The following is a 26069-nucleotide window of genomic DNA, read 5'->3' on the forward strand; positions in this document are numbered from 1 at the left end:
TCTAGACAAACATTCCTCAAAAGATATACCTTTTCCGCAAGAGGAATGAGTTGGAATCAATTGCTGGGCCAAATGCACAGCTAACCTCTCAGAGGAAACATCAATATATGGCCTTGGAGGAGATGATCCCTGGCCAGCAGATGAACCACCAGCTTCATGGATTGAACTGGGACCTTCTTGAGTGGGTACAAATGAGGAAGGGGCAACTGTTGTATATGGAGGAGTCACGGTAGTTTGAGTCAGGTCAGGAAAAAGGACTCCCAACCTTGGATCATTTATGCGTGTCTTCAAAGGAGGCTGAGAGGTCAGAGTTGTCTGGGAATCACATACAATGGGCTCGGATTTCGGAACAGCATTGTCAAGGGGAGGAATCCCTGATGATGTGTCCATAGGAATTGATGAATCAACCATCTGAACGGTAGACGGAGGCACAATTTCTTGAACATCAGCTTTCTCCGTTATCTCCGGTGTTTGATTAGCACCATCATGGACACAGTCAAAGAAGTCATCAAGGTCTTCGTTTGACAAAAGATTCTCATTCACACAACAATTCACCTCAACATCCTCATAATCATCATCTTCTCCTCCTTTATTGAAATCAGTTTGAACTGCCACGTTCTCAAGATCATGCTCTTCAGCAACAATGATAGATGGAGCAACATCTTCAATCTCATGGTCTGAAACAGTGATGGCATCATCATCTACATATGCATCATCTGACGATGCTTGGTCTGTAGACATTTGTTCTGAGAAGCCATGAGATTCTAATGAGTCGATCAGTTCCGCAAATTTTCCAAATTTCACTAATGGATATTTTACCTGAAACAAGATTTTCCCTTTTTGATTTTGCTTGATGAGGCTTACAGTGTGGGGACCAAATGCTTTCATATCTAGTATCTCTCCTGTCTTGACCATCTCAGGATATTGCTTGTTGATAAAGATTTGAATGAATCTTGGGTACAACAGGAATTGATCTTTTGACTTCTTGCTAGCATATGTAGTCATCTCCTCCAAAATGAATTTTGAAAAATTGAAGTCAATTCCCACAGCCAGTGCAACAATTGCCTGAGTATTTCTTGAAGATATCTCATCAGAGCCAACCTTCCTCCCAAATATGCAATTCACAAACACGTGAGCTAGAAACCTCTAGAAAGGATGTAACAGCTTCTTCAAGGTAGGTGGAAAGACTCTTTCATATCCCATCTTCTCGAGATACTTCTCAACTAGATTCAGATCTATATCAGTTGGGTAAGTTTCCTTATCATGGATATTCAATACATCTCTAATAAACTGTTCAGTGATAACAACTTTACATCCTTTGACAGAAGCTTCAATGAACACTGAGTCATCTTCTTCTCTTTTGACATTAGCAGACTTCCAGAACTCATTGATTAGGTCCAGATAGATGACTGGGTTACAGCTCAGTGCAGTGAAGATGCAGCATTCCCTCAATCCATACATCATTGACTTGAATTCATTGTGTGACACTGTAGGATCATCTAGAAGAATTGACACGTTGTGACTGTCAGCAACCTCAAGAATTGCCATTTTTGCCTGCACAACCCTAGCCAAGTGAGAAAATCTTTTGGTTATAACAATTAGAATTATTTTCTCAATTAAATCAATTTAATTGGCCATTTGATTTAAAATTTATTAGACAAAAATTAGGTTTTCGGTCAATAAGATCAAGACCAAAAGCTCCAAGACCGAAAGCCGAAAGTCTTGAAGTCGTTGAAGTTGTGAGCCATCGGACCGAAAACGGCTTGACCAAAAGCCGGTTAGCCGATGAACTGAAAGCTCAGGACCGAGAGTTGGTTGACCGAAAACTCACGGACAGATCTATTTTGATGATTAGGCCTCGATTTCTTGGTCGATTCACTGTGATAATGGTGCATCCATGGTCGGAAACATCATACCTGTGAAGATTTTGGAACAATTTCAAGAAATAGCAAAAAAAAATTTCGAGGGTAGAGAGAAAACCGAGAGGATTTCGGTCCGAGAGAAGAAGAATGAATGGAAAAGGAGTTCGGTTGGTGTATGTAACGCCCGCAGATCCGGGCTAGTCAATTTAGAGGCAATAAGGGTCGAAAACGACTTTTAGACAAAAGATTATTTAGAATAAATAATCTTAACCAAGTTTTAGAATATGTCACAAGGTTTCCATACATATAAAGAACACTGAAATCCGAGTTATAACGAAGAAGTTATGACCCGTCGAAGTTTCGCGACGGAACCGGCACGACACCGGGAAGTGTAAACAGTGAATTTACGATAGAGCGAGATTTATCCTTAGAGATCTAAACAAAAGTCGTAGAATACATTAAACCGAGAGCATCCATAAAAAGAACACCCAAATCTGACTTCGTATGAGGAAGTTATGATTTTTCGAAGTTTCGGCTTAGCAGTGTACAGCCCAAAATTCGAATATTAGATCGGGCGGTTTTTAGCCGACACAACCTATACGAGAATCGAAGATATCGTTAATAGTAGCGTAACGATAAAAAGACAGACGAAAACGGACGTCGGATAAAGAAGTTATGAATTTTTAACGGACCAATCGTGTCCCGGCCTGTTAAATAATATAACTCTTAAAATAAATTCAAAATTAGCCGAAGGAGCCCAAACGAAAGTTGTAGAGTACGTTTCCGCCTTCGCGTGGATATAAATAACGTCAAAAACGAAGCTCGTATGCAAAAGATACGAATTTTTGAAGTTTGAAGTCGAAATTACGAAGTATGGTGTGAAACTTATGACGTGGCAGCGGCACAGCCGTCCGATGTTGGTTCTAGAAGTCACTTCGGATTGCGACAGGTAGCCCCTCGCTACGCGCAGCGTACGAAGAGTCTTCATGTGGTCCGAGAACAGGCCACGTATGAAGAGTCTTCATGTGGTCCGAGAACAGGCCACGTTGCACCAAGAGAAGCCTGCCACCTGGAGGTCTGATCCGAAGCTACGCCCCATGTAGCTGCTGAACGCCCAGCGTTCTGAGGAGCTGCTGGGACTATAAATAGATGCGGAAATTCTCGGATTTTTCACACCAATTCCACTTCTCTCTCTACAATCTTTCTCTCTCTAGGGTTTTTAACCCTCCCCTAAGCCTAGGTGATCCCCTAGCACCCTAAGGAAGCCCCGAGGCTCTCGTAGTCTCGAGAAAAAGGGTCTTTCGGTTTCAAAACGCTACTTCGAGCAAAGCCCGGTTTTCTTTAAAACCCGCTGTAAGTAAGCTACGCTTACGCAATTTTTAATATAGCTTTCAAATAATTATAGTAATATTATTAGGTCCTTAAAATAATTATTTGGGCTATTATTATGAGTTATATAAGTACCGTTTAACGCTTATATAATAGTAATAATAGTCAGACTATTAATTTGTCGCGGTTATCGTTAGACTAAACCCTAGTGGTATTGATACTAGGTTTTATCGAAGGAAAATTGTTTTGAGAGTATCGAAGCGCTGTCCAAGTGTTGAGTCACCACCGTATCAGGTGAGTGCATAGTTACTTTCAGCTTACACATAGATATGAAGTATTTTATATAAACTACATGCTATGTGTGTATATTGTCTGAATACTTGATGTCTGTGCTGGGTGAAAGATTTTCATACATGTTTTAAATTATTTAAACTGTATACGTATTTTATATCTACAAAATGTGTTGGGTAAAACATGGGTAGATGAAATAGTTTCTGTGTGACAAAAATAAAATGAGAATGAGGTGATATAGACCATGAGGTAAGGGTGAGAGATGAACCATGAGAGAAGCCTTTTACCCAAGTGATGGCCCTGTCATCCAACAGAGTATGGATGACAACCACAGACTATGCTAGACAGTCCAGTGGACACTAGCAAGCTCGCAACCTGTGGGTGTTTTGAACTGTGTATTCACCAGTTGTACTCTAAAAACCCAACGACATGTATTTGGATTCTCAGAAATGATACCGTCGATAAACAAGATAAAACCCATTGACCTGTATTGTGAGAGGAGTCTCAGAAACGATACTGTCAATAAACAAACCTTGGTAACTATGGATTTAGTGCCTGTTGAGTAAACCTTGGCATCGATGGATTTCGTGCCTATTCCTTAGGATAACCTGTAGAGTCTAGAAATTGTAAAAGTCGAAGTGTCTGTTCTTAGTTTCGCATGTTAATTATTTTACTAAGTCTTCATTTGTGCGAAGCGTACTGTTAAGGACTTAGTATATTTTTGTACACTCATGTTTCCTATAAATAGGGACTGAGGTTAGAAGTAGAGGAACGATTGATTCAAAGAGTGATTCACTAGTCATTCGCATGTTTCTCTGCTTAAGTCTGTAATCAGTTTCTTCATAAATATAAGATTTGATTAATATTTACTCCTTGTGTTCTTACTTTTCATTCATATAATCATGATTGCTTTCTAAATCTCGATTACAATTCTCATCAATTGGTATCAGAGCCAGATTCAAACTGCATTGATCTGATGTTCGTTTTAGAATCATTTGCTTTTTGAGTAGTGATTTTACTCAAAAAATTTCTGCGCATTTTGGTTCTGAAAATCTCTCTTGATCTTCATATTTGAATCGATTCTGCATTGGAATTGTTTAGTCTGGTGATCGATTAGCAATCGGTGATCAATTCACTTGATCAATTCACAAATTCATCAAGTTTTTCAAGTTTTTCTGAAAAATTCTCGTGTTCATCAATGGCGAACTTCAACATGAATACCATGACTTCTTTCTCTCACTTGCTTGGTTCTTCAACCAAAATTTCAATGTTAATCCCTGAGTATTATGATCAGTGGGCTGATAGGATGGAGGATTACTTAAATGGAATTGATGAAGAGCTCTGGATTTGTATCAATGGAACAGTTCTACCTCCTGTAAATGTTCAATCAATTGGAGCATTTGCTTTTTCAAATGATGTTACTGAACAACAGAATCGCCTGAAGAAGAATGAGAAAAGATGTATGAGGGAGCTAAGAGGTGCACTGCCTCCTGTGGTTTACAATTACATTCGTAGTTGTAAAACAGCCAATGAGATTTGGATTACACTAAAAGAGAAGTATCAAGACAGTGAGAAGACAAAGATCAATTCTGTTAAGCAATGTCTTATTGAGCTTAAGGAATTCAGACAAAAGGATGCTGAAACAATTGAAAACTACTATGATCGTCTGAATGAGCTTGTTTATCGTTGCAGCAGGTATGGAATCACAAGATCTCTCATGGAATTCAATTTGACATTCATCACGGGTCTTCGCAAGGAGTGGCATAGTGTGAGTATGATGATAAAGAACCAACAAAGTTTTGATACTTCCACCTTGAATGATCTCTACAACCAGCTGAAAACACATGAAAGCGAAGTTACAGAAATGTTTGAAGAATCGAAACACAGTCTAGGAGGTCCATTGGATTTAGTTTCAAAGGTTACTGAAATTGATGATGGTGAGAAGGAAGAATCAGACAATGAAGGTTTCTTAATGAATTCGGATGATGAAGCAGTTGCATTTTATTCAAACAACTGAGTTAAGAAATTTTTCAAAAAGTCTTTCAATCTAAAAGGAAAGCAAACTGATGCGAAGAGTGGTTTCATAAAAGCTGGAGGTGAGGAGAAGAAGAAATCTGAGAAGGTTCAAGAAAAGCAGAAAGATGCAAAAGCAGAGAAGAAACTAAAAGGTGACTTGGAATTGATTGTCATTACTGTAATGGTGCGAATCATTTCGCAGCTGATTGCATGTTGAGGAAGAAAGAGGAGAAGAAAAGCAAAATCAAAGACGAAGCCTACTACTAAGAGAAGCTTGAGGAAGTGCGTGTGAAGGCGAAAGGATTGTCTTTGGTTGCGAAAGGAGAGTCTGAAGAAGAAGAAAGTGGAAGTTGTTAGATCTGGTCTTCAGGATCTGATGATGAAGAGATGAGGCACCCAACTCACGGTGCAATGTTCGCAAGTTATGAAGAAAATTGCGAAGAGAATGTTTCTGGACGATGCTTTGTGTCCAAGTCCACTGATAAATCTCCAATGACCACTAAGGTACGTGATATTCTTGAATCCTTTAATATTCCTTTATCTGCTTATGATGCTGAAATAACTTCATTTGATGATATTGTTGCTTATTTTGATGTTGTTATTGTGTCTGCTAGTACTGAAGCACAAAATCTAAATTCGCAACTAGTTGAGACAAGAAGACAATTAGAAATAAAACAAAGCAGAGTAGATAAACTTGAATTACAAAAGACAAATGTAAATTGTGATAGGGACAATCTTGATAAAGAAGTTAGGTTGTTACTAGCACAACGAAACATATATTGTAACTCTGCTAAACGTATATATGTGAAGTTAACAGCTTTACATCATTCATCTGAGATAAGAAAAGAGCAACATAGGAAACTACTACCTTTTCATGAATTTGAACGCGAAAAAGTTGATGTTGTTTCTTATGACTGCGAGAATACTATTTCTCAATTTGACAAAATACCTGATGATAGATTCGCATATGGTATTTTCAAAATTGATGAATTTTTGAATGCGAATGAATTGGTTAATATTGTTAATGAAAGTTTGACAATGAATGAACAAGTGAAAGTCTTAAAGAAAACTGAAACTTCAACTTTTGATTCTCAACACAATTATGCTGATGTCGATGACAATTCAGATAATGTGAGTGAAATCAGTGAGATCAAAGAGGAAGAAGAGGTTGATTGTTCTCAACTGTCTATCATTAATATAACATCTAAGCTGAAAGGTAAAGAAATTATAGTTGATTCGATAGTGAAGGATGAAAATGATAAACCCTCTACTTCACAAACTTGTGACTTTGACAATGTGGAAGTTGAAAGCTGTAAGTCAGATGACACTGATGAAGATGAAGAAGAAGTGAAAGATTCGCATTAATCACCTCAACGTGTTGTGGTTAATCAAGTGTTTGGTGATACAAAAGAATTCGACAAAGTTCTTAATGACAAAGGTGCACATTATTTGGAAACCAACATTGTGGTCTATCCGAATTTTACATGCACTGATAACACGGTTTTTCCAAATCAAGTCTTCGTCACAGCTGGAAATGTTGAGAAAATCAAGCATGAATTCAACAAAATGGTTGAAAATGACAACAAAAGGTAAACTACCGAAGGTTTCTTTGCAAATCAAAATACGGTAGAAAACAATTTAACTCAAAACTCTTATGTTTTTCAACGCCAAAAATCATCTCAAAAATGGATGGTTAAAAGTGAAAAAGAAAACAAAGTTTTTGAAAAAGATGAAAAACCAAAGAAGGGAGTGAAATTGAATTCTCATGAATTTAAGTTGATGGTTGGAAAGTATTCAAAAGAAAACAATGTTTCAAAAAGAAAAGCAAGAAAAGCAATATTTTAGCATGTTGTGTCTAATGATAAACCTAAAGTTGTGAAAGCATAAATTCCAAGAACAAAACCATCAAAATTTCAGAGAACAAACAAACAAAAGGATACAAGTTTTCACAAACCAATATACTCTGTTGACAAAATTTCAATGAAAAATAAGGATGAATTTGTTCGAAATTTTGACAACATTAGAAAATTTGAGACTTCGCAAAATTTTGTGAATGATCGTAAGTTTCAAAATGTTAGAAAATTAACGAATAATTCAGTAACTTTGAATGTCAAAACTCAAACAAAACCAAAAGTTTCACCTAAACAACCAAATTTTCCAAATCCTTCGATCACAAAACCGACCAAAGTTTCGTATACAAAAGGAAAATCTGATGTATATACGATCAACAATTGGCTTGAAGGGCAAGGAAAACAATACCAAAATGGAAAGTTTCAAAGAAACATATAAAGACTGCATTCGACAAGTTTGTGAATGAGTCTTCTACTGGTAGTTCATCATCTCATGATTCGCAAGTTCCAGTACAAAAGTGGAAACCAGTTGTGAAAGTTGCGAAGGTTGTGAAGGATGAGGTGAAAGTCAATGGAAATCCAAAACTATTGAACAACTATATTTCAATATCTAGATCTGATGATGTTGATTTAATCGATAGTATCACAGATAAAGTGAAAACGTGGTTTTTAAATTCAAAGAATTTGTTCAATGCTACTAATGAAGGACCCAACAAGTCTTGGGTTCCTAAATTCTTTCATTAAATGCAGCTGATATGTGACGAGCAATATGATGCGAAATGGTATATTGATAGTGGTTGCTCTTGTCACATGACTGGAAGAAAGGAAAACTTGCGAGATTATAGAAGCTTGGAAAATGCTGGAATAGTCAAATTTGGAAACAATCACAAGTGTCAAGTGAAAGTTTATGGAAAAGTCACAAATGGACAATTCACAGTTAACCGGGTTGCTTATGTCGAAGGTCTTCAACATAACTTGATTGGTGTTTCGCAACTTGTTGTGGGTACTGGAAATCAGGTTGTATTCAATGAAGAAGGAAGTATCATTTCGAAAGTAGAGACAAATGAAGAACTTCTCAAATCCAAAAGATATGGAGACATGTTCACACTCGACATCAAACCGATTGTGGGCAAACCTGCAGTGTGTCTATTGTCGAAGGCCTCTAATGATGTTAGCTAGCTTTGGCATAGAATATTGTCTCATTTGAACTTTCACAATATTAACAAGCTTGTCACTGAAGATTTGGTTCGAGGTTTACCTGTACTTAAATTTGACAATGATACTTTGTGTGCAGCTTGTGAACAAGAAAAACAACATAGAAAAAGTCATCCAATTGTGATAGATTCAAAAATCGTGGAACCGTTGGAACTTCTTCACATTGACTTATGTGGACCGTCAATTGTTGCTACAATCAATAAAAAGCGGTACATTTTAGTTATTGTTGATGATTTTTCTCGATTTACATGGGTATTCTTTCTCAGGTTCAAATCTGAAGTTGCTCAGACGATGATTGATTTTATCAAAAAGATTGAGATGAGTCTTAAAAAGAATGTTCGCAGAATTAAAAGTGACAATGGTTATGAGTTTAAAAATCAAACGTTGGATTCATTTCTCACAGCCAAAGGCATTTCACATAATTTCTCATCACCATATACTCCACAACAAAATGGTGTTGTTGAAAGAAGAAATAGGTCTCTATGCGAAGCGGCAAGGACCATGCTAACATATGCGAACTTACCTCAATATCTTTGGGCTGAAGCTGTGTCGACTGCATGTTTTACTCAGAATCGTTCATTTATTCATCGAAGATTCAATATTACTCCATATGAAATACTCAACAATCGAAAACCTAATGTAAATTTTTTTCACGTTTTTGGTTGCAGGTGTTTTATAATGAATCTAAAAGATAATTTGACCAAGTTCCAAGAGAAAGCTGATGAAGGCATATTCTTAGGATATTCGCAAAATTCAGTTGCATATAGGGTGTTAAACAAGCGAACAAGAAAAGTTGAAGAAACTTTCAACTTAACCTTCGATGATTACTATCTTAAACAAACGGATAGTAAATTTGAAAATAAATCAATTCTTGTTGATTCAGATACTCAAATTGAAAATTCAGATATCAATGATTTTGATTATGACTTAATTTTCGGAATTCCTGTCAGGGCAATTGATGCGGAAGTTCATGCTCCTGATAATCAAACATCAGAATCCTCAAAACATATTGATGATTCAAAACTTACTACAAATTCAATATCTTGCGAAAGTGTGCCTGAAGTTCGTATGGAGGGGGAGCATACGACCACAAATATACAGGGAGAGCAAACTTTCAAGAGGGAGAATGAGACTATGAGTCATCAAGCTGAGGGGGAGCATTCGCAATTACCTTTAAATGATCAACAGGAACATCATTTTGAGGGGGAGCATCAAGATGAACATCATGTTGAGGGGGAGCATGACGAAATAGAGACAATTAATCTTGATGAAAATGATGAATTTCATGAATTAAATGATAATTTTTCTGTTGCAGGATCTGAAAATGAAGATATGTACAAAGATGCACCATTGGAATTTAATCCTGATTTTCCACCACTTTAGAAATGGACAAGGAATCATCCCAAAGAACAGGTGACTGGGAATCCACAAGATGGTGTGTTGACAAGAGCTCAAATTCGTGCGAAAAATGAGGTACCGAATGCGAACCAAGAAATATGCATGTTTAATGTTTTTATTTCGAAAATAGAGCCAAAGACAGTAAAGAATACTATGGAACACTCAGATTGGGTTGTTGCTATGCAATCTGAACTGCCTGAGTTTGAACGAAACAAGGTTTGGAGATTAATTCCTAAACCTTCTGATGTTTCGATTGTCAGATTAAAATGGATTTTCAAAAATAAATCCGACAAAGATGGCAATATTATTCGAAATAAAGTTAGACTAGTTGTTAAAGGCTATTCGCAACAAGAAGGAATAGACTATGAAGAAACATTTGCTCCTGTCGCAAGACTCGAAGCAGTTCGCATATTTTTAGCTTATGTAGTTCACAAAGACTTCGATGTTTTTCAAATGGACGTTAAGTGTGCATTCTTAAATTGAGAACTAGAAGAAACAGTTTATGTTGAACAACCACCAGGATTTATAAATGAGGACCATCATGATCATGTTTACATACTAGACAAAGCAGTTTATGGGTTAAAACAAGCACCAGGAACCTGGTACGCAACACTTACAAATTTTTTGAAATAATCTAAATTTAAACAAGGATCAGTTGACCCCACATTATTTCGCAAGAAAGTTGGGAATCATCTTATGCTTGATCAAATTTATGTTGATGATATTATTTTTGGCTCAACCGACCCATCATTGTCTACTGAATTTGAAAATCTCATGAAGAGTCAATTTGAAATGAGCATGATGGGAAAAATTAATAATTTTCTTGGTTTAAATATAAGACAGAACAGGGATGGAATTTTAATCAACCAAGAAAAATATACAAAGAATCTGCTCGAAAAGTTTGGAATGACAAACAGCACGAAGCTTAGAGTACCAATGGCAGTGGGAACAAGACTAACTCCTTCGTTAGATACTTCTGCTGTTGATTTAACACTTTATCGAAGCATGATAGGGTCTTTATTGTACTTAAATGCAAGCAGACCTGATATTATTTTTTCAGTATGTAATTGTGCTAGGTATCAAGCTAATCCCAGAGAACCTCACTTAACTGCAGTTAAAAATATTTTTCGCTATCTTAAGGGGACAATTTCGTTAGGACTTTGGTATCCTTCGAAATCGGGATTCTTCATTCAAGCTTTTTCAGAGACTGATCTAGGAGGATGTACTTTGGATAGAAAAAGTACAAGTGGTGGATGTCAACTATTGGATGGAAAATTGGTGAGTTGGCAGTCGAAGAAGCAAACTTGTGTTGCTATATCAACTGCTGAAGCTGAATATATTTCAGCTGCTGCTTGCACTTCGCAAATCATTTGGATTCAGAGTCAACTTCGTGATTATACTATAAATATGAAAAAGATTCCCTTGTATTGTGATTCTCAAAGTGCAATTCGCATTTTTCATAATCCAGTAAAACACTCAAAGACAAAACATATTGCTCTTCGATATCACTTTATCAAAGATCATGTGGAAGATGGGAATATCGAAGTACATTTTGTTAAAACCACTGAACAACTTGCTGATATTTTTACTAAACCTCTTGATGAAAAATCATTTGTGAGAATTTTAGTAGGTTTAGGGATGATCGATGCGAATTCAGTGCCAAAATAAATCACTCAAGAATGAAAGGTCCATTCAACAACTCTGAATCAGAATCATTCAGAAGTTACTGTGCATTAAGCGGCTTCGCATTCGCACATTTGGTAACTGAGGTTCAAATTAATTTTGTTCTTTTCTGCTTTGTGAAAAACCAAAATTATTTTCATTTGTTTGTCTATTTTTAGAAAAATTCAAAAACAACAAAAAGATTTTCTTTTATTTTGTCTTTCATTTTCGAAAAATATAAAACTCAAAAATATTTTCTTAAGATTGTTAAAATTAGATTTCGTTTTTGTTCTTTCATATTTGAAAAATAAAAAATCACAAAAATATTTTTCTTTTAACTTTGTTCTTTAAGTTTTGTGTGTTTTCAGTATTAGTCAAGAGCAAAATGCGAAGAGGTCATGCTTATGTTTCTATGGGAAGGTATCATTTCTTTCAACTATGTACTAGTTAGGATGTCCCTAGAAGCATGCTGCAGCATGTTGACCCAAGCCTCATATGACTCTATGTGTGAGAAACGAAAGCCTTAATGAAATTATCTTATGAAAATTTCTTCCCAATCAGGCTTATATTCGCATTAGTCAAAAGAACTACCTTATTCTTCTCAAATGAGTAAAGAGTTTTCTGTTTGGTCCACAAATAACAGAGGTACATTCGATCTTATAACCAATCTTTTTCATCACAAAATTTCTTAACACGATACACACACAAATTCACATGTCCATGAGGTCACTTGATCAAACCAATTGTGATTTAGACATGTCATCATTCTGTGTTAATGATCTTGTTTCATGAGTCCGGGAAATAAGTGAAACCCACAAACTTCACAAATTAAGGAATTGACGGGGAACTATGTTCCATATTTTTATGAAACACTTGTTTCTGTACCTAATATTTCATATACTCCAAATTATATTCATTCTTATGAGTGATCCTGATTAAATTTTCGAAGCCCACGAAGTTTGTTTCCCAACAGGGTCCAACACTTAAATTTTTTTTTTTGAATATAATTTTCGTGTGAGTATATATCTGAAATCCTTGTCACTTTTCAAAAATAATCCAAAGAAATTTTGTCCCTGAACACAATGTTCAAACAAGTAATTTCGGTTACAATTACTCACCTTATGTTTAGGATGATATGTAACGAAATTCGCAAACCACCATATTAAGCCTATAAAAGAAGCCCTTCGATACTTCTCTATAAGTATTCGATTGTATGTCACGGGAAAATGCAAAAGCAGTTGATTACCTCTCTTGTTAATTAATGAAGTAACCTTTGCCCGGGGTTTTACTACTTTGTGTCAATAAATTTTGACATCACAAAATCCAAAAAAAAAAATTAACTTGCTTCTTATCTTATTTCATTGAATCACATGCACTCACGAAATCCTTGAGGTTCTAAGTAATACCAACTTAGGCTGAAGATTTCGCAAGACTGGTAAATGACTTCATTTAAAATCCCATAAACGAAAGAGCCCAACCTCGATACCGAAGGGTCTTCTTTTACACAGCTGTACTCACAAACAATTTCCAGTAACCGTTGGCCCTAGTTTCAAGGAACTTTATGGGGGCATGATCATTACAACGGCTATTGATTGCACGTTTCCAGGAACACGTAGCCTACTCTATTTTTGGAAACGGTTCATCTTTGGGATTAACATATAAAATGGATAATCTTTTCTGAGAATCACTACGTGATTCAAATTCTCAGACGAACAAAAAGCCCTAATCTTTCTTTCAAGAAATTTCTCAGATTAACAATGGCTACTACTCAATCAAACACAGAAGAAGTTATTTCAAAGTCCCTCATGAAGATTCAAAGCACAAATTTCCAAGTTGATCCCAATGTCTCATCTTACCCATAAGAATTGAAGATGTTGATCGTTGCACTGAAAAAATCAGCATTGTCAACTGCTATGTTCAGTTCATTCCCAGCTCCTATGACTTGGTTGTCAATGGCGGCATCAACTGCATCATTCAACTATGCAACAGATGTGATAAACTTCAACCTGGTGAATAACAAGAGGGTTCGTCTTACCAAGAACATGTTCATCGACTTCTTGAACATTCCTCATAACCCACCGTTCTTTAAGCCAACCAACTCATAGATTATCTTCATGTTCAATGAGATGGGACATCAACCCACTCTTGAAAAGATAAGTGATTTCAGGAAATCAAGATTACCCTGCATTTGGAACTTCTTGTTTGGAATCTTTCTACGATGCTTGACCGGAAGGAGTGTTGGTGTAGACAGGGGAAGACTGGAGGTTTATGCAATGGTTATGGGCCTTTACGACGATCTAAGTGTCAATTATGGAACTCAACTTTGGAAAGAGTTCATCAAAAGCTTAGAAAACACCAGTGTTGATAAGGGGATTTCTTGTGCAAGGTACTGGAGTTTGACTTTGGAAAAAGTATATGCGAAAGAAGGAATTCAAGTTCCTGAAGGAGGAGATGTCGCAGAGTTCTCTTTGTACCAATTTCCCAAAGTTGTTGAAGATGATGCAAATATCTTCACATGTTGCAAGAATTCCTGATGCACTGCTTCGCAAAGTGTCCTCTACTCACAAGGTGTTAGGTCGATACATGAAGACTTTTGATCCTAATGTGCGAACTAGAGTGCTACTTGAAGTCAGTGGTGAGTCATCCAAGAAGAAGAAGAAGACTCAAAAGGAGGAAAAACGCAAATCTCCAAAAGTATCAAAGGCTGAAGAGGTTGAGAAAGTTGAGCCTTCTATCAAACCTACGAAGGAGATCATACCGACTAAGTCAGGGGTCTTAAAGAAGCTTCGCAAGTTGTCACATAAGAAGACTGCCTCTCCTACTATTCGCAAAACTAAAGTGAGTAGTAAGGGGGGCTATGTTTAGAGAAATTCGGCTCCTGTTTCTCCTATGTCAAAGAAAAGAAGAGCTCTAGATGTTGCGAAGCACATCACTAAGAAGTTGTACAAGAAAAGGAAGATGATTATTCGCAATGAGTCATTAGAAGATGAAGTGGTTCCTGAGACTCCACTTGTTTCAACTTCACCAATGGTAAACATCTCTCTTCCCACTACTTCGCAAATTTCCACTAAAACAACCATTCCACTCGAAGTAGTCACTACCAAATCAATTCATGAGGAGGTACCTACTTCTGATATGGTTATTAATGTATCTGATACGGGGGCACCTATCATGAGTGTCGAAACTACAATGCCAATCATTTTATCCACTTCATTACCCATCTCATCTGAGAACTTATCTACTTCATTACCACCATTCATTCTCCCGAATACAAATATAACCACATCATCAATCTTTGATCATCCTTTACAACATTCCTTCACTACATTGTTTCCATCACAATCCCCTGAAACACCACAACCTATACCTTCGCAAGCTCAGTATGATGAAGAAACCGAAGGAGGAGGTTTTGGAGGAACATTTGAAGCTTTACACTTTGATTCAGAGGAGGAGGAAATCCCTGATCATATGCTTATGTCAGGTAAGCAATTTAAAATCCTGAATCGAAAGTTGAATGCAATCCTTCAATCACAAGCTAATTTTGGTACAAATTCTTCTATATCGGGTTTGGAGGTTGAAACAATGATCAAAGCTGCAGAGAAAAGAATAGCTGCGAAATTTGATGACTCTGATAAGAATAATGAGCTTCGCATTCAAGCTCAAGGGAAATCTTTTGATGGTGCTATAAAATATCTGACAACTGCTACAAAAGAACGATATGTTCTTTTTTTACAAGATATGAAGAAGGTCAGGGAAGATGTCAACTTCAAGGTTGAGGAGTTAAAGAAGGAGATTGCAAAAGAGCTTCAAGATCTTAATTCGCAAAACTTGGAAGTGCAAAAACGTGTTGATGTTGTTGCTGATGCACTTACCAAGATTGTCACTGATTATCAGTCACCTGCTCTAATTATCGAAACCAAGCACAACGAAAAAAAGGAGCAGTTCGCAAAACTAATTCAGTTGGTGACTGAATTAAAAAGTTATGTTTCGAAGTCTTCTCAACAATTAATTCTTACTCCGGAATTCTTAACGCCTAAAGTCAATACTTTGGAGCAAGCTATTCAGAAGGCATTGGCCCCAATCACAAATTTTACTTCCGTTTTACCGAAGAATGCCCCACCTGCTTTCACAGGGGTGTAAGGGGGAGAAAGAAAAGTAAGTCAAGCGGATGATGCGAAAACCGTTGGAAAGCTACATTCGACTCAGCTTAAAACAACTTTGCTTGTACTCACGAAACCAATTCCCTCAACAATAGTAACAACAAATCCATTTACAAAGCCAATTCCTAAGGGAATTATAATTCGTTCAACAGAAGGAGGGAGTTCGAGTGCGAAACCTCAAACAGTGGATACTGGAAAAGGTAAAGAGGTGGCTTATGAAAAGTCAAAAGAAGAAAAGAAAGCAGAAGCTAAAGCTAAAATGGAAAAACAAAGACATATTCAGAGCATTCTAAGGCAAAGAGCAAATGATCCACCAACTTTGAACAAGGGTGATCCTGTGAAGTTGTACTTGTTGAGATTTAAAACCTTTAAATCTATGAAGATCGATTAGATCTCAAACAGGTAAATAAATATAAAACAGTAAGAACACGAAAATAAGAACGAGACAAGATTGAATCAAACGTGTCGAATGATTAAACAAAATCCTCAAAAGAGCTCGATTAAGAACATCAACTGTAGAGGATTGATAGGTTACAAGAACGATTAAAGAAATCTGTAGACTCTATCGTTACGCTCTATATTAATCTCTTAAATCATTAACCTAATATGCATGCAAGCATATACTTATATATTAAACATAATGGGCTCTCGGTTGGACAGGCCCAAACCGGAATACAAAATAAATAAATAAACATTCGAGCCCAACGACGCAATACTTAACCAAAACTTTAGCCCAACAATCTCCCCCTTTGCGTCAATTGGAGCGAGACCTTCACTTGTTACTTGGGCCAGCAGCGGAGCCAGGTACCTTCTTCTTCACAGTGTTAAACAGACGAGAGATTAGAGCCAGAATCGTCTGCCTGAACCTGATGTACCATTGGATCATGTCGTTGAAGTACTTAACATCATCCGCTGCATTTTCTTTACACCTTCGAATAATCGATAATACATGCTCTAGACAAGCAGTGGTGTAGAGATGTTTGTCAGCTAAAGCAAAGAGACATTTTTGTCCTTCGGCTCTAGTGAACATAACCGAGTTGCGTCTCGGGTCGATCTTGCCCATCTTCATTTTGTTGAGATCACTGGCCGATCCCACAGGAGCTATCTTCGGTTTCTTCTTGAAGACAGTAGCGACCTCCTGATCCATCAGGGCAACCTCCATGATATAACAGACAATCATCCTCTTGATATGGTCTATAACCGGACCATATTCAGCTTCATTTGTCAAGAGAATGTTGTGCAGAACAATCCAATCATGAGGATTTAAGTTCGGTAGATCCGCCAGAGATATAAGGTGTTTAGTTTTTGCAGATCCTCGAATCACCTTGAACCGAACGTTTATGAATCTTCCTTCGGTGTAAGGCTTCAATACCCGAACGTTTACAATCTTTTGGGCGCTCCAAGTTAAGTACTGAGGACGAGCAGCCTTCAGATAGAAATCGATGAGCTCCCTATCAAGTTCAGCGTTGGGATGAGGGACTTCAAAGATATTTGAGAAGGCATGGAAGATGAATGCCTTTCGAGTCAACGGCATGTCAAACTGTGAATCAACAGAATTAACACAGTCGAACGAAATCACCGGCTCGAGCCATAAGATGCTGGGAGTATCTATGGCCTCTTTGAACAAACGCTCCCGAGTCTAGGCAGGGAAGAGAGTCTTCCTGCTCTCGAGGAGATCGTGGGCTTCCTTCTGCTTGCGTTCGGCTTCCTCAGCCTCTCGCGCCACACGATTAACATCATCATCCACATTGCGACTGTTCTTTCGTTTCAACATGTCAGCAATGGTTTCATCGTCTTCATCTTCATCTTCTTCCTCAGCTATATTTTTCCCTTTGTTCTTCACACCCGAACCCGAAGCTTGACCAGTTGAAGGTGGTTCGGTTGTGTGAGTAGATTTGGAGGAAGGAGGTGGTTTCGATCCGGTCTGCTTATCTTCTCCCCCTTGTTTCGGAATGGACACGAAACTCGGTAAGCCTTCTATTTTGCTGAGAAGGGCCAAGGCAGGAGCAAGTTTTTCAGCAAGGGTTCTCCTCACCGAATAGTTTAGAATCGGATCGTGTGCTTCGAGGATGTTTGATAAGACAGTGTGTACATCCGAAACACATGTCTTAATGACCTCCCTTTCGGATCGAAGAGCCTCAAGTTGTTGTTGTGAGTTTGAAAACTGCATGCTCTTGATCTTGAGGGCGGTGGTTTTGCTCGCCAGAACGTCCATCAAGGAATTTTCAGCTGCGAGATCCTCCTGAAGCTTAGCAAGGCGCTCGTCGATGGAGGCACGAAGGGCCGAGTTGTCGTCGCTTATGGTTTGGCGAAGTGTAGCGAACGAAGTCAACTCCGTTGAGACGAACTTGGCCAATTGCTGAACAATCGGTTCCAAAGTTGTCTTTGTGGCATCGGCGCTTTCCTGTAAGGACTTCAACAGGATAGAAGCGTCGGAGAATAGTTTATCAACTTTTTTGGTCGCAGCCTCACAGGCTTTGGTAGAGGCTTCGATGGCGGCAGTAGCTGAGGCTACCGAATCATGCTGAGCCCTGGAGAAGGCATCAACAAGCTTCTGAAGTGCAGCTTCAGAGAAAGAGGACTGTTGGTTGGAAGAGGAGGCGAGAAGTAAGTCAACCTTCTCGTTGAGCTCCTTAAGATGCTTCTTTGTCACTGGAGCATCATCCTCTTCATCACTCTGAACTTGAAACGGACTGAAATAGACCGAATCAAAGGTCATGTGATCACCGCCAAGGAATGGGTTGTCTCCATCAGAGGCATTTTCTGGAGATGGTGGAGGTGGTGAAGCTGGGGGTGTTGAAGTATGGGTATATTCAGGTTGAGTATGGGGCGGGGTAGTTTCGGGTGGTGGTTCAGTATGGGTTTCGGTTTGAGGAGGTTCGGTTATGGGTGGTGTTTCGGTTGCACTGGTATGAACCCCCGTATCAGATACGTTGGTTGTAACCTTTGCAGTGGTTGTTGTTGTATCAGTAAAAATGGGTGGTGGTATAGGGAAAGAGGTTGGTGGAATAGTGGTAGTGGGGATTATGGTCGGAATGGAAGTGGGAATGGTTTGAGGAGGTGAAGGGATTGGTGAATTATGAAGTTCCATCTCAGGGGTAGGTGAGCGAGGTGGAGTGTTGCCTCTTTGAAGGGTTTCGCCTCCTTGAGAGCCATCCGAACCCGAATGCTCATCTTCTGAGTTACTTGAAGAAGAGGGAATAACAAGCTTGCGCTTCGGTTGTGTCTTCCTCCTCTTCGGCTGTGGTGACTGTGCAGCCTTTGTCTGTTTCCTCTTCTTGGGAGAAGGACCCTTAGGAGCTTTGGTCGCTTGCTTCCCTTTGTCCGCCTTTTTGCCCCTGGGCACCGGTTTGTCTGCATCGTGGATGGACCTGAGCATATCCGGTGTAAGTTCCCTAGGACCAGTTGCCCTGAAATCCTTGATCGTCCGTATGAGCCTGCTGTCAGAGGGCACGTCGGCATACATTGTCTCCGGAATGGAGCCAATAAACGAAAATTTAGATGCATCAGAGACGATGATCTTCTTGGTATGAAACGTACCAATAGAAGACATCGAAGCATCAGCAGCAGTGGGAATGTCGAACTTGTCCATCGCCCACTTTGTGATTAAGATCCAGAACCGGGCAAGCGACACCTCGGAATGTCGTGATGATGAAGAAAGGCTCTGGATGAGCTGTTGCCAGAGGACAAACCCGAAATCCAAATTAACCCCGTTGTAGATTGCGTACATGATCGACAAGAAAAGTCGACTGGCACCGTCAGATCCTGAGCTTCGTTCCGACAAGCCCTTGAAGAGGACTGTAAACAAGCCGTTCCACTGTGGCGGCAAGCAGGACTTTTTGAACTTAGCGACGGAGGTGAGGACCTCCGTGTACCCCATATTGTAAAACATACTATAAAGATGCCCAACCGGAATCATCTCCGGATTAATTCTTGATGGGTCAACACCCAACCCTAGCATTGTGCAGAAACGTTGGCGAGAAACTGATGTCTTGTGGTCTGCAATTTCGAAGAACACCCGTTCAACTGCCTTGTCGTAATAAGCAGTCGCATAAACCTACGATAGGGCCACCATTGGCACAGATTCGATCCTTGAGAGTGCTGGAGCGAGTTGGGAGTACTTCAAACACTCAATAATCGGCGACATGTAGGAGTCGTACGCCAAAGGGTTGAGGTCAATCACCAGACATTGCTGTGGACGGATGGGGAGGATTTGGGAAGTAGCATGGACGGAAGAGGATTCAGCCATTGTTGAAGGTATGAAGAAGATGATGAACAGGAAGGCTGTTTGGGAGTATTTGTTCTTCGGAAATTTCGTAGGCAGTAAAGAGGTAAAAGGTGGTGTAGATGGCCTTTTATAGTGGGTGATAGGAGAGAGAAAAATCATTTCAAATCTTCTATGGAAATACGAAAAGGTTTCCTGAGTGACAGATGGATGACAGTTGAGGCGTGCGTTGATCACGTAGGAGAGAGAGTGTCAGATTCCTAGGATCACGCCGCCCCACAAGCGCCGTTTCAGAGAGAAAACCGTTTCAATTCCTCACGCGCCTTTAAGTGCCAGAGTGATGACGCTTGGATTTCGCACATGCGTCCACAATGTTAGTAAAAGCATGGCCGTTTCAAATTCACACGCGCCCACTTTTTACCGTCGTTTGAATTTCAATCCGTTTAACTCCCGCCGAGTCAGCAACCTTTCGTCTTATCCTTTTAAACGGCATCTTTTGAATTAAATACCCACGTGGATTGTTTTTTACCACAACTTCATAATTAACCACCAAGTAATAATACAGCCTATAAAAGTTAGTAACGGAATTTTGGAAAATCAAAGATTTTCGTGCAAAGAGTGTAAAGGAAAGAGAAATAAAGCAACTCTTTTAAGGATTTTCTGTGATGTCAATAATGACACGAAACTGATGATCCCGGGCACGAATCTCTTCCTTCAAGGTCAAGAGAGACCTTAAAGTGTTAGCGTGGATTCCCGTTGAATTACGATCAAACATTTATTAATAAATGTTGAAAGGCTTCTTTTAATTAGGCTAAATAAGGGTGGCTTTCGCTTTGATTCAGCAATTCTAGTCTTGAAATAAGAAAGATAGTGAACAAAGTACTTGTGAGACCGGTGTAGCCTGTTGAACAAGTAGGTAGGAATTTATTTTAAATTGGCTTGGAAAAATATAAAATCTCAGATAAAAAAAAACAAAAACTGGATCCCAAGGGAAGAAATGTTATGGTGTTTAACAATTTCATAGGAATCACACAAAAGAAAATTTTGAGATTTCATTAGGGTACATTCGTCAATCCTTTGGTGAAAACTTGAGCAAATTAATTGTTCACCGTCAATTCATTAGGTGTTGAATTTTGGGGTTCACTCAGCCCGTAGTGACACGAAACTAAGATCATAATCACAGATGTTGTGTAACCATAAACCTCAGTGGTAATTTCTGAGAGTCTCAAGGGTTACGATGATGAAACGAATGTAATGGAGAAATAAAATGGAGATGGTGTAAGAAAACATAGTACCTCTGCTGCGAAACTAAGGACCAAGCAGGAAACTCTCAACTCATGTGAGAAGAGAGTGAGGTAGCTCACGATTAGAATAAATGAATTAGCCTCATTGGGAAGACAAGGTTGGTGTATACCATGTCATGAAGGCTATTATTCAAAATCTTATGAGGCTTGGGACACATACAGCAGCATGCTTCTAGGGACACTTAAGTAATTCATCTATTATACCCCCATAAACGAACGAACATACAAGAAACATTAAAAAATAAAAAATATTTTTGGAGTTTTTGAGATTTATTAAAGAAATAAAAAAAATAAAAGAAAAAAAAATAATAAAAAAATAAGTAAGAGAAAAAAATAAGACTTAAAAAAAAAACTTTGGAAAAAATATGAAAGACCGAACCCGAACGTTCGGTTGGTTTCGGTTGAAAAAAAAAATGAAAAACCGAACCCGAGCGTTCGGTTGGTTTCGGTTCCAGAAAATTTTGAAAAACCGAACCCGAGCGTTCGGTTGGTTTCGGTTCAGCAAAATTTTGAGAAACCGAACCCGAGCGTTCGGTTGGTTTCGATTCAACAAAATTTTGAAAAACCGAACCCGAACCTTCGGTTGGTTTCGGTTCAACGAAATTTTGTAAAACCGAACCCGACCCTTCGGTAGGTTTCGGTTTTGGAAAATTTTGAGAAACCAAGGGATTTAGACATGCAATTGGAAAATACTTTCAAACACTAAGAAAAACAATTTTGTACAAGAAATATACAACCAAGAACAACTACCTTTGAAGTAATGAGCGAGTCGGATGGTTTAACCGAACCCGAACGTTCGGTTGGTTTCGCTTCTTACGTTTGAGGTTGAGAGGTAGTGTGAGGTACTGACTCTGATTCCATCATACCTAGCCCTTGCAATATTTTATTGAATGACGCTTCAGGAAGAGCTTTGGTAAAGACGTCAACCAGTTGATCAGTGGTCCTTACGAAGTGAACTTCGACGTTTCCATCTTCCACGTGATCTTTGATGAAGTGATACCTCAGTGTTATGTGTTTGGTTTTAGAGTGTTGCACTGGGTTATGACAGATCCTAATTGCACTTTCAGAGTCACAGTATAGTGGGATCTTCTTCATATTGAGTCCATAGTCTCGAAGTTGACTCTGGATCCAAATCACTTGAGATGTGCAAGATGCAGCGGCAATGTATTCTGCTTCGGCAGTAGACAACGACACACACGTTTGTTTCTTAGATTGCCAGTTGACCAACTTCCCGTCAAGGAATTGACAGCCACCAGTAGTGCTTTTTCTGTCGAGTCCACATCCTCCAAGGTCAGCATCAGAATAGGCTTGAACGAAGAAGCCTGAGTTGGATGGATACCATAGACCTAAGGAGGTGGTTCGCTTGAGATAGCGCAGAATGTTCTTCACTGCAAGCATGTGGGGTTCGCGTGGGTTTGCCTGAAATCGAGCACAATAACACACAGAAAACATGATGTCATGCCTGCTAGCAGTTAGATACATTAGTGAGCCTATCATTTGACGATAGAGCGTGATATCGACAGCTGGTTTGTCTAGGGATGGAGTTAGCTTGGTGCCGAATGCCATTGGGACTTCGACTTTGGAGTCTCCCATCATACCGAACTTTGCTAGGAGAGTCTTCGTGTAAGCTTCCTGATTGATAAAGATGCCTTCGGGTCCCTGTCTAATATTTAAACCAAGGAAAAAGTTAATAGGACCCATTGAGCTCATTTCAAACTTAGTCTCCATCAACTTTCTGAATTCAGCTGTTAAGCTGGGATTCGTAGAGCCAAAGATGATGTCATCGACATAAATTTGAACTATCATAAGGTGGTTACCTTCCTTTTTGCGAAAGAAGGTTGGGTCAACCGAACCTTGTTTGAATTTAGACATCTTTAAAAATTTTGTTAGCGTTTCATACCAGGCTCTCGGAGCTTGTTGAAGGCCATATACAGCTTTATCTAGAATGTAGCAATGATTTGGATATTTTTCGTTCACAAACCCAGGAGGTTGCTCCACATACACGGTTTCTTCGAGTTCTCCGTTAAGAAATGCACACTTGACGTCCATTTGGAAAACTTCAAAGTTTTTGTGAGCAGCATAAGCAAGAAATATTCTTACAGATTCAAGCCTAGCCACAGGAGCGAAAGTCTCTTCATAATCAATCCCTTCCTCCTGACAATATCCCTTTACAACTAGACGAGCCTTGTTCCTTATAACATTCCCTTCCTTGTCCATTTTGTTCCTAAAAACCCATTTAAGACCAACAACCGAAGCATCTGGTGGAGTTGGAATGAGGCGCCAGACTTTGTTCCTTTCAAATTCGTTCAGTTCGTCTTGCATTGCTTGAACCCAGTCAGAGTGATCGAGGGCAGTGTTAACTGTCTTCGGTTCAACTTTTGATACGAATGAGTTAAACATCCAAAATTCAACCTTTGAAAATAAGGATGTTTGTTTTGCTTTCAGTTGTGATCTGGTCCGAACCTTCTCAGAGACATCGCCAACCACTTGAGAGATAGGATGATCTCTGGTCCATTTGGTAAGAAGAGGGTAATTTGGATCAAAGGTTAGGTCTAGTTCAACATTGATCATTTCTTCTGGCTCAGATTGGCTATCGTAGTCAAGCGTCATATCATCATGCTCCCCCTCGATTGATGAGCTTTGAGAAATTTGAGGTTCAGAGGTTTCTTGTGATGCCAGAATTGCAGGCGTTGTGGCACCTTCATTTGCAGTTGTAGAGCTTGGCTCCTCCTCGACTTGTGAGCTTGGCTCCCCCCTCGACTTGTGAGCTTGGCTCCCCCTCGACTGAAGTATCATTGGATGGAGGTTCATCAGAAGTCGATCCTCCTTCGTTCATCCTCCTGGCAGCTTCTTCGACAATTTGCTTCATGTGGTCGACCTTGTTGTCAGCTGCACCTACTTCGGAGAGAGAAGCTTTCTCTGGTTCGTCAAAGAGCTCCAGAAATTTATCGTATAAATTAGCGATCGAGATTGTGACTTGCCCAGTTTGAGGAAAGATTTCCCCAACGGTGTCTTCTTTAGCTTGTAGCTTTTTGACATAGTCATCGTCAAAGGTCACATAGTATGTCTCTTCAATTTTCCTTGAACGCTTGTTTAGGACCCTGTATGCCTTGGATGTGAGAGAGTAGCCCAGAAAGATTCCCTCGTCGGCTTTGACATCGAACTTGTTGCGGTGCTCTTTAGAGTTAAAGACAAAACACCGTGAGCCGAACACGTGGAAAAATTTCACATTGGGCTTTCTATTGTTTAGTATCTCATAAGGTGTGAGCGTGAATCGTTTGTTGAGAAAAGACTTGTTCTGTGTAAAACAAGCAGCAGAAATAGCATCAGCCCAAAAATAAAGAGGTAAGGAAGCGAAACTTGGCATAGTTCGGGCAGCTTCGCACAAAGATCGGTTTCGTCTTTCGACAATTCCGTTCTGTTGTGGTGTGTAGGGAGCTGAGAAGTTGTGACTTATTCCCTTTTCTGCAAGAAATTCTTCAAACTCCCTGTTCTTGAATTCAAGACCATTGTCACTTCTGATGTTGCGAACGACCTTTTTGAGCTGTACTTCAATCTGCCTGATGAACACTTTCAGCTTCTGAGTCGCTTCAGATTTGAGCTTTAGAAAGAACACCCATGTAAATTGTGAAAAGTCATCAACAATAACAAGAATGTACTTGCTACCACCGATGCTTTCGATAGATGAAGGACCACACAGATCGATATGAAGTAATTCGAGTGGTTCAACAACTTTTGTGTTAATTATAGATGGGTGACTTTGACGACTCTGCTTCCCCCATTTCGCATGCAACACACAAGTGATCTCTATCGAACTTGAGCAATGGAAGACCCCTAACATGACCTCCAGTGACAAGTCGGTTGATATCTTTAAAGTTGAGATGAGAGAGTCATCGGTGCCACAACCAGCTTTCGTCAGATTGAGCTTTTGATAACAGACATATAGTTGGGTTTCCTTTGATGGGTTTAAGGTTTAAAGGAAACATTTCACCCTTTCGCTCCGACTTGAGAATTACTTTCTTTGTCTTTTTCTCAATAATTTCAGAACCTTCATCATCGAATGATACTTTGAGACCTGTACCTCCAACAAGCTGAGATACACTTATGAGGTTGTGCTGGAGTCCTTCCACATAAGCCACCTTCCTTATAGTGAAGTCACCGTTTTTTATCATCCTGTATCCCTTTATGGTGCCGAAAGAGTTATTTCCAAACTTGACATTGCCACCATTTGCAAGAGATCTATATTCCCTGAGCTCCTCTTTCCTCCCTGTCATGTGACATGAGCAGCCACTATCGATGTACCATTCTTCGTCGAACTGTTCGTCACTTATAACCTGCAAAAATTAAGCAGATTTAGGAACCCAAAGTTTCTTGGGTCCACGTGAGCTTTTCATGGGAACAGGAACAGTAAGAGAGATGTCAACTAGATATGTTCGTTTTATGAGTGTAGTTTCATCTTTCCTTTTAATGGTAAAAACTTTTATCTTATTAGGATTGGGTGCGTTCGGTTTGGACTCTGGTTTGGATTTATTGACCTTCTGTTTGCCCTTTTGTTCAGCTGACGAATGAGATTGTAGAGAGCGAACAGAATTGGCTTTAGAGCAAGATGGAGATGAATTGATTGAATTAGAAGAGTTGGTGGAATTAGAAGAGTTAGAAGAACTAGAAGACGTGGGTTTAGATTGAGAGGACTTCTTGGCTGGAGACTCTAGGTGACCCTTTTTCTTTTGATCATTAGAGGGACTGACCTTAGAGTT

The sequence above is a fragment of the Lactuca serriola genome, chromosome 5 (genome assembly GCF_051521515.1).
Source record: "Lactuca serriola cultivar US96UC23 chromosome 5, Lser_US96UC23_V15, whole genome shotgun sequence".
NCBI classification, from domain to species: domain Eukaryota; kingdom Viridiplantae; phylum Streptophyta; class Magnoliopsida; order Asterales; family Asteraceae; genus Lactuca; species Lactuca serriola.